This window comes from Gossypium arboreum, chromosome 8 (assembly GCF_025698485.1).
Source record: "Gossypium arboreum isolate Shixiya-1 chromosome 8, ASM2569848v2, whole genome shotgun sequence".
NCBI lineage: Eukaryota > Viridiplantae > Streptophyta > Magnoliopsida > Malvales > Malvaceae > Gossypium > Gossypium arboreum.
Window position 1 is genome coordinate 70135750 of NC_069077.1, and position 15976 is coordinate 70151725.

The window sequence follows — 15976 nt, forward strand, 5'->3', positions numbered from 1 at the left end:
AAAATGTGGTTGAAGGTGGCGCACGGGTGTGGCAGGAGACCGTGTGGACTTGTAGCGGCTAGGGTTAGGGATTTTGGGTGAAGAAGATGATGAATAGTGAAGGTTATTTATAGATTTTGGGACACACAGCCAGGGGACACTCCCGTGTTCCCCAATTTTTGCCCATGTGATTTGCGAATTTTGAATTTGGGCGCATCTGACATTTGGCCCACGCCCGTGTTCCTTGGGCGTGTGGGTGCACACGGCCGTGTTGCATGGTCGTGTCTGTCTTCATTCGCTTCTCCCACGCCCGTGTATGTAGGCCCACGCCCGTGTTAATTGATAGGTTTGAACACAGGTTCTAGACACGAGCATGAAAAATACCCGTGCTATTTTCTCAGGTTCAACCAAGGCTCTACGACACGGGCGTGTCGCACGCCCGTGTTATTTTGGTAGGTTTGCCCACGATTCCTACGCATGGCTGTGGCAACTTATCGCATCCCGTGTTGGGGAATATTTTGCCCTGTTTTCACACGGCCTAAGGCACGCCCGTGTGCCTGGCCATGTGTGCTTTAGAAAGCCTGCGTTCCATGAGTTGGTTAGTATGTTATATGTTAAAACTAAAATTTAAAGAAATTAATATTGTTAGTACTCGGGTTGCCTCCCGAGAAGCTCTTATTTACAGTCTAAGCTCGAGTTACCTCTCTGGTGTGTGATCATGGTGGATCGAGGAGTTTACACTCCTTATCCCTGCTTTAAATTTTATCAACATAAGGTTTAAGACGAGTACTATTTACCTTGAATGTGCCGAATTTGGGGTGATTTATCTTGATCGTACCGTATGGAAAAATGCTAGTTACCGTAAGAGGGGTTTCTTCATTCGGTTCAGAAGTGGCGATTCGAGGATCTACTGTATCTAGTAGTACTTTGTCTCTAACTTGAAGTTGATTTGGTGAGGCATTGAGCTCGTTCTGGCGTAGTTTTGGTTTATCGTGTTTTCTCGGTTTGAATGTCAGCCATTCATCTAACTCCTCGATTTGTAACCTTCGTTCTTCATGGGTGGATTCTTTGTTGTGGATTGAACATGGCTAATGCGTGTCCTTCGAACTTATTTCCTGCAAAATAGGTTGCACTGTATGATCAGTCTTAGTAGAACAATTTGTACAATCACCTTCAACTTTCAATGTGTTCTTCAGGTTGCGAGCTTGAAGGTTGATTGTTTCGTCTCCTACACGAAGTGTGAGTTCACCTGTGTCAACGTCAATAATTGTTCTAGCAGTTGCTAAAAAGGGCCTTCCCAAAATTAAAGGAACATTACTGTCCTCTTCTATGTCTAAAACAAAAAAATCAACTGGGAATATAAATTTGTCAATTTTAATGAGTACGTCTTCAATAATACCCCTAGGAAATCTGACAGTTTTATCTACTAATTGAATGCTCATCCTAGTTTGTTTGGGTTTCCCTAGACCTAGTTGCTTAAACAATTTGTAAGGCATAACATTGATACTAGCCCCTAGATCAGCCAACGCATTATTAACATCTAAACTACCAATTAAATAAGGAATCGTAAAAATCCCTGGATCTTTTAGTTTGTTGGGTAGCTTATTCTGAAGAATGGCTGAGCAAACCACGTTCAGCTCCACATGCAACCTTTCATCTAACTTTCATTTATTTGCTAGAAGCTCCTTTAAAAATTTGACTGCGTTCGGCATCTACGAAAGTGCTTCAATAAACGGTAGGTTAATATGTAGTTTCTTTAAAAGTTTAAGGAATTTACCAAATCATTCGTCTGAACAGTCTTTCCTTGTTGCATTGGGGTATGGCACACGAGGTTTATAATATGTACTTATTGATTTTTGTTCGTTTTGTCCTACCTCATTCTTACCTTTGCTTACCACCGGTTCTGGCATTGGTTTTGCCACTAACCCTTCCTCATCTTGAAAGGCAATTGCGTTGAGTTGCTCCATTAGGTTAGATTCAGTGTTGCTTGGCAAGCTACCTTGTGGTCATTCAAAAATCAACTTGGCGAGCTATCCAATCTGAGTTTCGAGCCCCTGGATTGATGCTCGTTGATTTTTGAGTGTGTTCTTGGTATTCTGAATACAAGTCTCTGACATCGAGATGAATTTGGTTAGCATCTCCTCAAGGTTCGGCTTTTTCTCCTGCTAGTATGGTGGTTGCTGAAAGCTTGGAGGGGGTGGTGGTTTCTGATTTCCCTGACCTCCCCATGAAAAATTTGGGTGATTCCTCCAACCTGCATTGTAAGTATTGCTATAAGGATTGTTTTGGGATCGAGGATTATTACCCATGTAATTTAACTGCTCGTTCTCCATGTTGTGGCCATAAGGTGGGTATTCTGAATTGCTCGATCCACCTCCATTTGCTTCGCACTGCATTACTGGGTGAACCTGTGAAGAACTAAGAAAACCATCAATTTTCTTATTCAAGAGTTCTACCTGATTAGAGAGCATGGTGACCGAATCGACGTTATAAACGCCGCCTGTTTTTGTTGGCTTTGTCCTCATGACTTGCCACTGATATTTATTCAGTGACATTTCCTCTATAAATTCATAGGCATTTTCAGGTGCCTTATTATTGATGGTTCCTCCAGCGGTTCCATCAATCATCTACCTAGTCGAAGGATTCAGGCCATTATGAAACGTTTGAACCTATAGCCAAAGCGGTAACCCATGGTGAGGGCACCTTCTCAAAAGGTCCTTGTATCTCTTCCATGCATCGTAGAGTGTTTCTAAATCCATCTGCACAAAAAAGAGATATCATTACGTAATTTAGCTGTTTTAGCCGGCGAAAAATATTTTAATTAAAACTTTTCGGTCATTTGTTCCCAAGTAGTGATTGACCCTCGTGGTAACGAGTTCAACCATTGTTTAGCCTTATTCCTTAATGAAAAGGGAAACAATCGAAGGCGGATGGCGTCATCAGAAATGCCATTAATTTTAAAGGTATCGCAAAATTTTAAGAATTTCCCAAGTGAGCATTGGGATCCTCGTCCTGCAAACCATCAAATTGAACAAACTATTGTATCATTTGAAGTGTGTTAGGTTTCAGTTCAAAATTATTTACAGCAATAGCAGGTCTAACTATACTCAATTCAGTTCTTGTTAAAGAAGGTTTAGCATAATTATACATAGTGCGCGGAGCAGGATTCTGATTTACTGGATTAACAGAAATCGCAGGAGGTATCAGGTTTTCCTGATTTTCAGCCATCTCCTTCGTTGTGGTTTGAATATCGTCCTCTTGCTCATTCTCTATCTATCTTAAGCTTCGCCTTATTTCTCTTTCGTTTCTGCGAATTGTGCGATCGATCTCACTGTCAAAAAGTAATGGTCCTGACGGGTTTCTTCTAGTTATAAACTATAAGAACCTACCGTAAAAAAGGAAAAGAAGAATTAGTAATAAAATTAGAATAAAATTTAAATTACGGTAAAAGTAAATGGCTAGAGTAATAAAATCGAGTGTTCCTAATATCTTAGTTCCCCGGCAACGGTGCCAAAAACTTGATACGTGATATTCGTGACAAGTTTTAAATATTTATAATGAATCGTTCTTGAAACTAACTATTATCACGATGAAAGCAAGTGTACCTATCAAATAGTAGTATAGTTTTACCAAGACCGAATTATCGAACCCAAAGGAACTAAAAGTACTGGTATCAACTTTCTTTTTATTATCTAGCCTAAAAAATAAAAGGGTTTTGTTTATCTAACTGATTAATTAAACTAAGAAATCACAGAAGAGAAATTTGGAGAAAATACTTTTTGGAAAACTCGATTGATTAAGACAATGCCTAAGGAAAAATCCACCTAGACTTCACTTGTTATTTGACTCTGAATCGGACGATTTATTCATTCAACTTGTTCCGTAGAGATCCCTCAGTTATATTATTATCTCTCTTGAGACTAACAACGTTGAAATCTCTTTCTAATTAACACCCTAGGGTTGCATTAACTCGATCTATGGATCCCCTTATTAGGTTTCACCCTAATTCGGCAAAATTTTGTCACCCTATCTCTAGGTGTGCAACCAACTCTGCTTAATTATGACATATTTACTCTTAGACAGGGTCTATTCCTCCTCTGAATAAGAGCTTAACTTGAATCAATATCTAGGAATATCAAAACAAGAATTAAGAACACCCAAAACTCCTGGGGGAATTTGAAGGGAGATCTTCAGTCTTGATGGTAAATCCGGCTTCTAAGATGGATCTATCAGCTTTCCTTCAGCAATTCCTTGCTTCCTTCTCTGCGTCTTCCCTCTTCTCCTCTTCTAGGGTGTATTTATAGGCTTTGGAATGCCTAAGATACCTCAAATTTGGCCTTTTCTGAATTGGACTAAACTTGGGCTCGGTAGGGACACGCCCGTGTGCGATTGTTTAAGGTCGTGGTCAAGGCTGTTAAATGGGCACGGGTGTGTGATCTACCCTTGTAAATCTTGCTTTGACCTTGCCAAAGGGACACGGCCGTGTGGTCTGCCCGTGTGAGGAAGTCCAGGCCATGTTGATTTCATATGTTGGCCCATTTTCTCCGTTTTTGGCCTGTTTCTCGTTCCTTTCACTCTCTTATGCTCACCTAAGTATAAAACATGAAATTAAGGCATTAAGTGCATCGAATTTACCAATTTTAAGGAAAAATCATCCATAAAATGTGCTAAGCATGGGATAGAAATATGTATAAATTGCGGTTTGTCATAGCTCATGGGTCGGCGATTAAAATTCATGTTTAAAATTCAACTATTAAAGAACTTAATAAGATGGCTGTCACCAAATCAATCTGCAATCCAGTAGCACAGTCTCCTATGATGGTTGAGAGAGACTGCCTTCGGTCTCCCCTTTTTCTCTACTCAGCTGCTACCCTCAATTGTAGCTTCTAGATCTCCATACTTAGGGCTTACTCCCTCAACTTTTTATAGGCTTTTTCTTCCTAGAATAGCTCCAACAGCCCACGATATCTTCTCTTTTTTTTTAGGCAGATTTTTCTGGTATAAGAAGAGTTGGGCTGAAACTGGTATGCATTGAATGTTAACATGGTCATCTTTCTAAATTTCCACGGCATACAAGATGGCAACCTGTCCAACCTTTTACCCTAACAAACCCTCACTCCTTTATTTTGTTCTTCATATCCTGCACCTGCCAAACCACCAAACACAAACCTTTTGCATGCAATTAAAAGTGTCTAACATGTAAACACAATCCAATCTCCTAATGCAAATCATAAAAATACTAATAAAATGTCCTAAAATGCCACTAAGTGTACCTAAGTACAAACATTTAACTAGGTCTAAAGGCATGAAATATAAATCTTTTCAAGAGTTATCACTTGATTCTCTCTAGGGATGGTTAGTAGTTGCAAGATTCTCTTCTTGGCTGATTTGGTGGTTAAAGTAGGTGAATACTAAGTCACATGGATGGTTTGGGCATGCATGTGGATAGTTTGGGATCCTTCTTCCTTTAGTAGATGTTTTATGCTCCTTTGGGTTGTCCAGGCTTTTTAATCCACTCTAGAATTGGGTCAAGAGGAATTCTGAAGTCGTATTAGCATCTTTGGGGCATCCAAAGATGACAACACATCAACACAATCCCACAGGTCCTTTGCTGCAGATATGTTGCAGCATTGAGCATCAATAAGTGAGTTTCAAGACCTTCTCTCCTCCTAATGCACTGGCTACCTTCAAAACTGAAGAAATCAAATATTTAACATATAAATTAATCAAGACAAAAAAAAATTACATTAGTATTATTCAAAATTATAGAATTATAATAAAACTACAAAATTTGTTATCAACTACTCATAATTTGCATGAATTATCGGTCTAAAAGCACGTAAAATAACTCTATACTCTAGAGTTATCATATACTAAGTTCTCTTGAATAAATACTCAATTTTAAATAATTATTTACTTAGCTAATTCATCAGGTTTAACAATTGAATTATGCGAGATATATATAAAGCACAAGTTTATTCTAATATTTACACAATTATTCAATTAGTAAAGTTAACGATAGAGATATAAGTAAAATAATAAGAAAAGAGAATGTACATTGATTTGATCAATGAAAAGGCACAATTATGGAAAAATCTCCACTCACAAGTGTTTAACTTTGAAATAGGAATCTTCTGATTAAGCAAACATGAAAGAAAACTAAAAGAAAATTGAAAACCTAAATCAAAAGTATGAAAATTGATCTGAAGCCCTTGGTCTATTGTTTTGAGCTATTAGTTATAGTTTATATGTATTACAACCTAATTAGGTCAATTAAAGATGATAAACATGTTAATTTAGGTTGTGCAAACTAAAACACCCTTACATGCAATTGAGCCTCATCGAACTACTATCGCAACATCTTCAAGCTGGTGTTGTGATACTGAACATCGAACTAGACTCCCTTGGCTTCGAAGTTGGATGTCGGGACATGGAAAACTTAATGCTCCTATTTTTCTTTAAATTTGGTAGTCATGGCATCCTAGTTTGATGTTGTGACATCGAAGATAGTACACTAACTTCTTGGACAAAATTGTAATCAACTTGTTAGTCTTCCCTTAGGCCCGGGTTGGCCTAAAAGTTCATGAAACACATAAAAATTCTCATTTTGTTAACTTTAACTAAATAAAAATTCTCATTTTGTTAACTTTAACTAAAGAAATACTAAAGTGGAAAATTAACTAAAATGATAGTAAATTACCTAAAAACAAGCTTATTAAGTGTTAAAAATAAGCTAATTTTCCACATTGAATTGTGGCAGATCATATTGTCCACCACCAAAGCGGAATATATCTCCACCGATAGTTGTTGTGCTCAAGTTTTATGGATGAAACAACAACTAAAAGACTATGGAATTGATGTAGATACTATCCCAATTAAGTGTGAAAGTACTAGTGTTATTTGTCTTACTAAAAATCTCATCAACATTCTAAAACCAAGAATATTGAAATTAGACATCATTTCATTAGAGATATTGAAATGAGACTTCATTTCATTAGAGATCATGTCCAAAGAGGAGATATTTTTCTAGAATATGTTAATACTTTGCATCAATTAGTGGATATTTTCGCTAAGCTTTTAGAAAAGAAAGGTTTTAGACACTTAGGAGAGAACTAAATATCACAACTTTACCTTGATTTTGTGTTCCAATGCTTTAATTCACTTTAATGTTTTTAATTTGTTTTATGTCTTGAAATTTATTGAAAAAGTATGTATGAGTGACTTCTATGGTTTTTTATATGTAAATAGTTAGGGGGAGTTCAAGTTCCATGATTTGTTTATTTTGACCTATTTTGTCTAGTATGTAAATTTTTTATTTCCTTTGAGTATGGTTAAATAGACTTTATGCAAATTATCAATTTTTAAAAACCTTATGATCTTCTACAATTCATATGCATCGCGCCTTACTTCTGCATCATTAAGTGTGTGAAATCATTAAAAATAACCAAAATATCATTTTAAATCAGTTTCATGCATTTTGGGCCTTAGAACGAATTATGGGAAGTTTTATGCAATTTTGAACCATTTTGGGCATTGAAGTATCGGTACTTTTGATAAAGTATCAATACCTATTGTAACAACTCGTTTTAAGGTCAAATCAGAATAGTGGTTTCGGGACCACAAGTCCGAAGTAGAAATATTTATTTTTATTATTTCTTTAAGGTCTACAGTATGATTGAATGGTCGTGTGAAAATTTCGTTAAGAAATTTTATCGATAAAGTGTCCAATTTGACTAATAGTACTAAATTGCAATAGGTGCAACTTATGTGTTCTAGAATATAGAGGTGTCTAATTGCTATGAAATTTTAAATTGGAAGTCCTTAAATGGTAATTAGACCAGTATATTTTAAGTTGGACAAAAATTGACATGGTTAGATAAAATTTCAAAGTTTTAAGTGAAGAGCATTTTGGTCATTTGGTAAATAAAGACAAAAATAACAAAAATGAAAGATGTCATCTTTATCAAATTAGTCCCCATAGCTAAAAATTGCAAGGATAAGACATAGCTTGGGTTTTGACCACTTCTAAACTCGATTATAAGTCCGTTCTTGTCCCATTTTTGATGATTTTTATGTTTTTGAAGTTGTCTCAACCTAATCTAGTTATTTCAATTACTAATTTCAAAGGAAATCAAAGTCTAAAATTTTACCCATGTTTAATATTTGTATATTTTAATGTTTAATGGTATAAAATGTATGTTTGGTGTTAGATAAACAACATTTACCAAGTGATTTTTGATGAAAATGTCAAATAGGGACCTATGTGTAAAAGTTGTAAAATGTGTGTAAAAATGTGAATAAATGAAAAATGTGGGCTGATATGAGTACTAATAATATTTTACTAGGCTTGGGTAATGAAGAAATCGAATGAAAATCATTTTACGAGCCTAGGGACTAAAATCTAAAAAGTTGAAAAGTTAAGGGCAAAAATATAATTTTTACCATAAGGTGTTTTTGGGATTAAATTGAATAATGTAATGATTGAATGAGTTAAATGTGGTATTATAGATTAAGAAAGAAGAGGTTCTGACCTAGACCAAGGAAAGAACAAGGTTGTAGACTAAATTGAATTATTAGCCATTTTGTTCCGAGGTAAGTTCGTATGTTAAAAATAAGCTTTAAAATAATTGTATTTAAATGCTTTAGTATTGAATGAATTTTATATTTGATTATGTGAATGATTATAACTCAAAGAACGAGTTTGACGACGAATCAACAAGCAAGAAATCTCGTTTGAACCTTAGGAATAGGGTAGGATACAAGTGACATGTCACTAGGGTCATTATGTGTTATATGATTATGTGATGCAGGTGTTGGTCTTATACGTCTTATCGGTGGCTGAGTATACCTGCATATGTTGCAGATACTTGACAGCTTGTGTGAGCAGCACCAAGTAGCTACTTCTTGGCTGACAGCTTGTGTGAGCAGGCTCGTTGATAGCTCAAGAGCGAGCAACTATGTGATATGAGACTTGGGTAGCTTTGGCTACATATGTGGAACTTAGTGTGCGAATTTCTTGAGTATCAGACATTTTTATTCCAAGTGGTTCATGGGTATGTCAAAAGATGAAAGTATGTGTATGTTCATTTCGAGATGGTTCAGGTATGTACGTAAAGCTCATGTTTATTAAATGCTTAAAATGATGAAAATGAGGTAAGTTTGGTGATGGAATGAAATATGATAATGAGACATGGTAAATTTACATTTAATTATGTTATAATATTTAAATGTTATATGCATGATAAAGTTGCTTATTTCTTGCATACGAGCTTACTAAGCTATATAGCTTACTCCAATTTTCCATGTTTTTATAATGTCCCCAAGCTAGCTTAGATCGGAGATTGTCGGAGATTCGAATCACACTATCAAACTTTCATTTTGGGTATTGATGATCTTAGTATTTTAAAAGTATGGAATGTATAGGGACTTGGCCATTTTGTTATATGTGTCATTATGATTGGCCAAATGATTTGGCTTGTAATAGCTATTGGTTGATTTGGTACCTTGTCATGCTACTTGGCTTATTTTGGCTAACATGGTTGTAAACCTAAGTATATTCATATTGTAACATCACGAAATAGGGCCTAAACGGAATAATGGTTGTGAAACCACAAATTTGAGGTCAAAAAATTTTATTCTAATTAAGTTTTAAGGTTTATTCATTGATTGAATAATTGTGTGAAAATTTTGTGAAGAAATTTTATGTATAAGTGCCTAATTTGATAATTAGGACTTAATTGTAAAATTAGCAAAATGTGTGTTCTACATAATAAAGGGGATTTAATTGAAGTGGGTTCTTAAAGTGGAGTCCTTATTTAGTAATTATACCATTATATTTAAGTTTGGACAAAAATGGGCAAGAATAAGACAAATTTGAAAGAAAAACCTTTAAGGGCATTTTGTTCATTTAGTAATTAAAAGAATTAAAAAGGGAAAATAAAGCCAAAATTGGTCCATCTTCTTCATGGAGGCCTAATATAGCATGGGGAAAGCCATGGTTAGGGTTTCCAAGCTTTCCAAGCTCAATAGTAAGTCTGTTCTAGCCTCGTTTTTAACGTTCTTTACGTTTTTTGAGTCCCGGTAACTTGATTTATCTTATTCTAGCAATAATTCATGCTAGGGTTCATACTTGGAAAAATACCCATAGGTTAAATGTGTTTATTTTGATGTTTTATGGTAGAATATGAAGCTTGCAATTATGTTAAACAACTTTTGCTAAGCAATTTTAAGTGAAAACGAGTAAAACGACAAAATTAGTAAAAATACCTAATGTTCATAAGTACATGATAGAGTGGGAATTTGATGTTGCCATAGAAGGGAAAAATGTTCAGCTTGTCATAAAACATAAGAAAAATAGACAAATGTTAATTTTTGAGCCTAGGGGCAAAATCGTAATTCTGCAAAGGTTTAGGGGCAAAATTGTAATTTTTCCAAAGTTTGAGTTAGGGAATGTTTTGAATAGTAAATTAATTAAATAAGTGAAATATGATATTTTAGATCCCGAAAAGTGAGATTTGGACCTAGAACGGGGGAAAAATCGAATATCGAGTAAATTGGTAAAATGGTCTTTTTGGTATCGAGGTAAGTTCATATGTTTAATAAGCATTTAATTATGCATATTTGAATAATAAATTGATATTTTTTCCATAAATACTTTAGTATTGAGTTTCAGATATAATGATTAATGTTCGATAATAATTCGATATTGGAAAGAGAACTTGTATAATTTATATGTAAGACCATATTTTGTATTATGGCTTTGTTGATAACAAGAAAGTATTGACTAGCATAGTTTGATGAGAATAAGTTAAGTTAATGATATGATGAGATTGAGAATGTAAGTATGTAAGTTGAGTAGCATTTTATTATTATGTAATTATTGTTATTAGTATTGTTATTATTGAGTTATACGACTAACCTTCAGAATTTGAGCAAGTGTGTTTCAGCTATGACTTGACAAGGCATTGATATTTCAAAGTCCATGGTTGTACCATGGCAATTAAGGAAGAATTGAAGGAAAAGTCCATGTTCATAACATGGCATTTAAGGAGGAATTGACGGTTAAGGATACCATGTAAGACCATGTCAAGACATGGCATTGGTAATTCAAGGATCTTGTGTAAGATCATGTCAAGACATGGCATCGGCATTGATTAGGGACTCCATGTAAGACCACACCAAGATGTGGCATTGGCACTAAGATAAGGATACCATGTAAGACCATGTTTGGACCATGGCATTTGGTATGACAAGGATACCATGTAAGACCATGTTTGGAACACGGTATTTGGTAAGATAAGGATATCATGTAAGACCATGCCAAAGCATGGCATTGATAAGTTCTATAAGGCAAGGAAATCATGTAAAACCATGTCAAGACATTGCATTGATGAGTTACTATAAGGCAAAGGTCCCATGTAAGACCATGCCAAGGCATGGCGTTGGTGAGTTCATGATACGTGATATTCGTGACAGGTTTTAAATATTTATAATGAATTGTTCTTGAAACTAACTATTATCACGATGAAGGCAAGTGTACCTATCGAATAGTAGTATAGCTTTAGCAAGACCAGATTATCAAACCCAAAGGAACTAAAAGTACTAGTATCAACTTTCTTTTTATTATCTAGCCTAAAAAATAAAAGGGTTTTGTTTATCTAACTAATTAATTAAACTAAGAAATCACAGAAACGAAATTTGGGGAAAATACTTTTTGGAAAACTGGATTGATTAAGACAGTACCATGGAAAAATCCACCTAGACTTCACTTGTTATTTGACTCTGAATCGGACGATTTATTCATTCAACTTGTTCCGTAGAGATCCCTAAGTTATATTATTATCTCTCTCGAGACTAACAACGTCTAACCCTAGCTTGAATAACTGAAATCTCTTTCTAATTAACGCCCTAGGGTTGCATTAACTCGATCTATGGATCCCCTTATTAGGTTTCACCCTAATCCGAAAAAATTCTGTCACCCTATCTCTAGGCGCGCAACCAACTCCACTTAATTATGACAAATTTACTCTTATACAGGGTCTATTCCTCCTCTGAATAAGAGCTTAACTTGAATCAATATCCTGGAATATCAAAACAAGAATTAAGAACACATAATTAAGAACAAGTCAAATATTTATCATACAATTTAGATAATAATAACAAGATCCATCTTGGGTTTCATTCCCCTTAGGTATTTAGGGGTTTTAGTTCGTACTAATGAAAGAAACCATCTCAAAAGAATAAAAATAACAAAACATAAGAAAACCCAAACACTCCTGAGAAAATTTGAAGAGAGATCTTCAGTCTTGATGGTGAATCTGGCTTCTGAGATGGATCGATCGACTTTCCTTGAGCAATTCCTTGCTTCCTCCTCTGCGTCCCCCGTCTAAGTGCCTCCTCAAGTGTTTAAATAGGCTTTAGAATGCCTAAAAGCCCTCAAAATTGGCCTTTTTCGAATTGGACTAAACTTGGGCTCGGCAGGGACACGCCCGTGTGTGATTGCTTAAGTCCGTGGTCAAGGCTGTTAAATGGGCATGGGCGTGTGATCTACCCGTGTAAATCATGTTTTGACCTTGCCAAAGGGACACGGCCGTGTGGTCTACCTCTGTGAGGAAGTCTAGGCCGTTTTGATTTTGTACGTTGGCCCATTTTCTTTGTTTTTGGCCCGTTTCTCGTTCCTTTCACTCTCTTATGCTCACCTAAGTATAAAACATGAAATTAAGGCATTAGGAGCATCGAATTCACCAATTTAAGGAAAAATCATCAATAAAATGCGCTAAGCATGGGATAGAAATATGTATGAATTACAGTTTATCAAATACTGCCACACTTAAGCATTTGCTTATCCTCAAGCAAAATCCTCAACACATAATCAAAATAAATTCTTCTCAACTTATAATTTCTATCGATAATATCTCAAAATAATCCATAGGTAATCATACATTAAAAATTCAACTGAAAGAACATCAAAGTTTCAAACATTCCAAGTTGAGCATTTTATCATGAAAACATAGGTGTCTCCCTTCATCTAAGTAATGACCTTTGATTCAAAATATCACAGAGTTTCACATCCTCACTAAAGATTCACTCAAATCACTCGAGGTGTTTAAGGACAATAAATAAAGCATGTAACACCCCGCACCCGAGACCGTTGCCGGAGTCGAACACGAGGTGCTAACAGACATAATTCATTTATTTTCACAGTCCATTTTAAAAATTTCCAGACAAGCTGGCTAACTGCGTCACTGTTACCGTAAAAATCATATCTCGAGTTCCGAAGCTCAAAAACTGATTCCGTAAATTTTCCCTGAAACTAGACTCATATATCCATCTACAAATATTTTTCTAGAATTTTTGATCAGGCCAATTAGTACAGTTTATTAGTTAAAGTCTCCCCTGTTTCAGGGTTCGACTGCCCTGACCTTCATGCATTACGACTTTTATATCTTCCTGTACAGGGCTCCATTACTTATTCCGTTTGTTTCTAACGAAACTAGACTCAAAAATGAATCTATACATATATGGCATGACCTCTAATTATCTCTGGTTAATTTATAGTAAATTTCCAAAGTCAGATCAGGGGATCCAAAAATCGCTCTGGCCCTGTTCTACGAAAACTTAAATATCTCTTAAAATACGACTCATATGATTGTTTCGTTTCTTCCATATGAAATTTGACTCATCAAGGTTCGATTACATAATTTATTCACTATTTAATTCCATTCCTACTATTTTTAGTGATTTTTCTAATCCACACCACTGCTGCTGTCAGCATCTGTTTTTAAGGTAAACTTTACCTATTTCATGGTTTTCCATGAATCAACTAGAATTTGTCATACAAAGCACCAAAATGATCATGATTAACCATTCCAATGGCTAACCGTTACCAAACATTTCCACACCTCTCAATGAACAACGTACAAAACGATTTTAATGCTATGCTCAAAGTATATATATAAGCCATTTTCGCATGGCTATCCAAATTTATACAAAACCAAAGGGTACATGACCAACAACACAAAGGGTAGTCCTATACATGCCATTTTCAGAGTTCAACCAGAAGTGTACCAAAAGGGCTTTGATAGTGTGGACGACTTCGACTTCGACAATCCCGAGTCCGATAGCTAACGAACCAAAATCTATAAAACAGAGAATCAAAGAAACGAAGTAAGCATTTAATGCTTAGTAAGTTTTGAGCAATGAAATTAGGCACAATTGAAGTATAGCATTCGTATGACTAAACGGATAATTTCACATACACACATTCTCAAAATCATACCTACTTCACATTACCAACCCTTATATTCATACATAAGAGAATCAACTTAACCAAAAGCCGGAAGCTCATTAATCGACTGAGCGAATACTATTTAAAAGGAATCAACTAATCCAATGCATATACGAAACTTACCTCATCGTTGGGATTTTACGAGCATTTTAATTGAAATTATTACAGCAAGATCGCTCATTCCCAAACCAAGTACCTTCGGGATTTAACCGGATATAGCTACTCGCTCAAACGCCTTCGGGACTTAGCCCGGATATAGTAGCTCGCATAAATGCCTTCGGGACTTAGCCGGATATAGTAACTTCGCACAAATGCCTTGAACTTAGCGGGATTAGTAACTCGACAAATGCCTTCGGGACTTAGCCCGGAATTAGTCACTAGCACAAATGCCTTCGTTATCATCCGAATATTCTTGCACATATCAGTAAATCATGACACATCTTTATTTCATTTGCATAACTAGAATTCAAACACAAATCAATTATTAAGCATTCCCATTTTCGGCTCAATAGCCACATACAAACAGCATGATTTGGTTTGCTTTGTGACATGATCTCTATGCACATACGGCTACCCATCATACGTATAGACTAATTAACTCAACATATAATTCAAGTAGAATCATTATATCACCGTATATTTGTTATGATTATACGTCATGACTTAATCAAATCGTAAACTAAGTTTCATTACTCGAAAACTTACCTTGGATGTTGTCGAACGATTTCGACGGCTATTCGATCACTTTTTCCTTCCTTTTATCGGATTTAGTTCCCCTTTGCTCTTGAGCTTAATTTAACAAATACATTGATTTAATCATTTGAACATCAAAAAGAGAAACTAAAGGTACTTAACCCATACATACATTAGACATTAGAGTCACATATATATGAAATCATGAATCAACTCAACATATTAGCCCACACTTTCTTTTAGTCGATTATCTAAGCCAAGATAAAAAGCATCAATATGCTTGCCTCTAACCGAATACATGCAACACCAATCTACCTCATGTGGCCGAATATGCATGTCTATGTTGAGGCCGATTCTATACTTAATACATTCTACAAATATGGTTACTTGTATTGACTAAATACCATTTTGTTTCAAGTTCAAAACTCGGCTAATACTCATATATACACTAGCAATCAAATACTAACATTTGTACTTCACCTTAATAGCTGGCTTAGCAAACCTTAATTTAACATATAATTGTTATAACACAATTAAAGCATCCTCTCCATTCCATCAATTCAAAACACATACATTAACCTAATATCAATTAACTAAGCACTTTAACAATTTTTTCTTTAACTACACACATTCGGCAATGACAAAGACAATTTAACAAACCTTAAATTCAACTTATAACAACATATACTCAATATTCAAAGCATTTAACATCACTTCATCATGCTTTTACATCATGGCCGAATGCTCCTTTTAACCCATTTACCCTCACAAAGCATGAATTTCATCATCCAACTTACAAGCTTACAATCCCATGAATTTTAACCTCATAATATCTATCCAACTCTCACTCATTAGCTTCTATCATCAATCTCCAACAACACTAAATAAAAATATACTTCGTGGGTCTAAGGTAGAACCAAGAAAGGAACTCATAAATATCAAGATGTAAGCAACTACCATTGTTCATCTAGATTTAGCATGAAACAACAACCATCACCCTTATTAATCTCCATAGCC

At 35.3% G+C, this 15976-nt stretch overlaps 1 non-coding gene across 1 annotated transcript; it reads left to right on the forward strand.

Moving 5' to 3' along the window:
• Nucleotides 1-2664: 2664 nt before the first annotated feature.
• On the forward strand, nt 2665-2770 carry LOC128279762 (small nucleolar RNA R71). Its single transcript, XR_008269958.1, has one exon. It is a non-coding gene; the product is annotated as a small nucleolar RNA R71 (small nucleolar RNA).
• Nucleotides 2771-15976: the final 13206 nt, after the last annotated feature.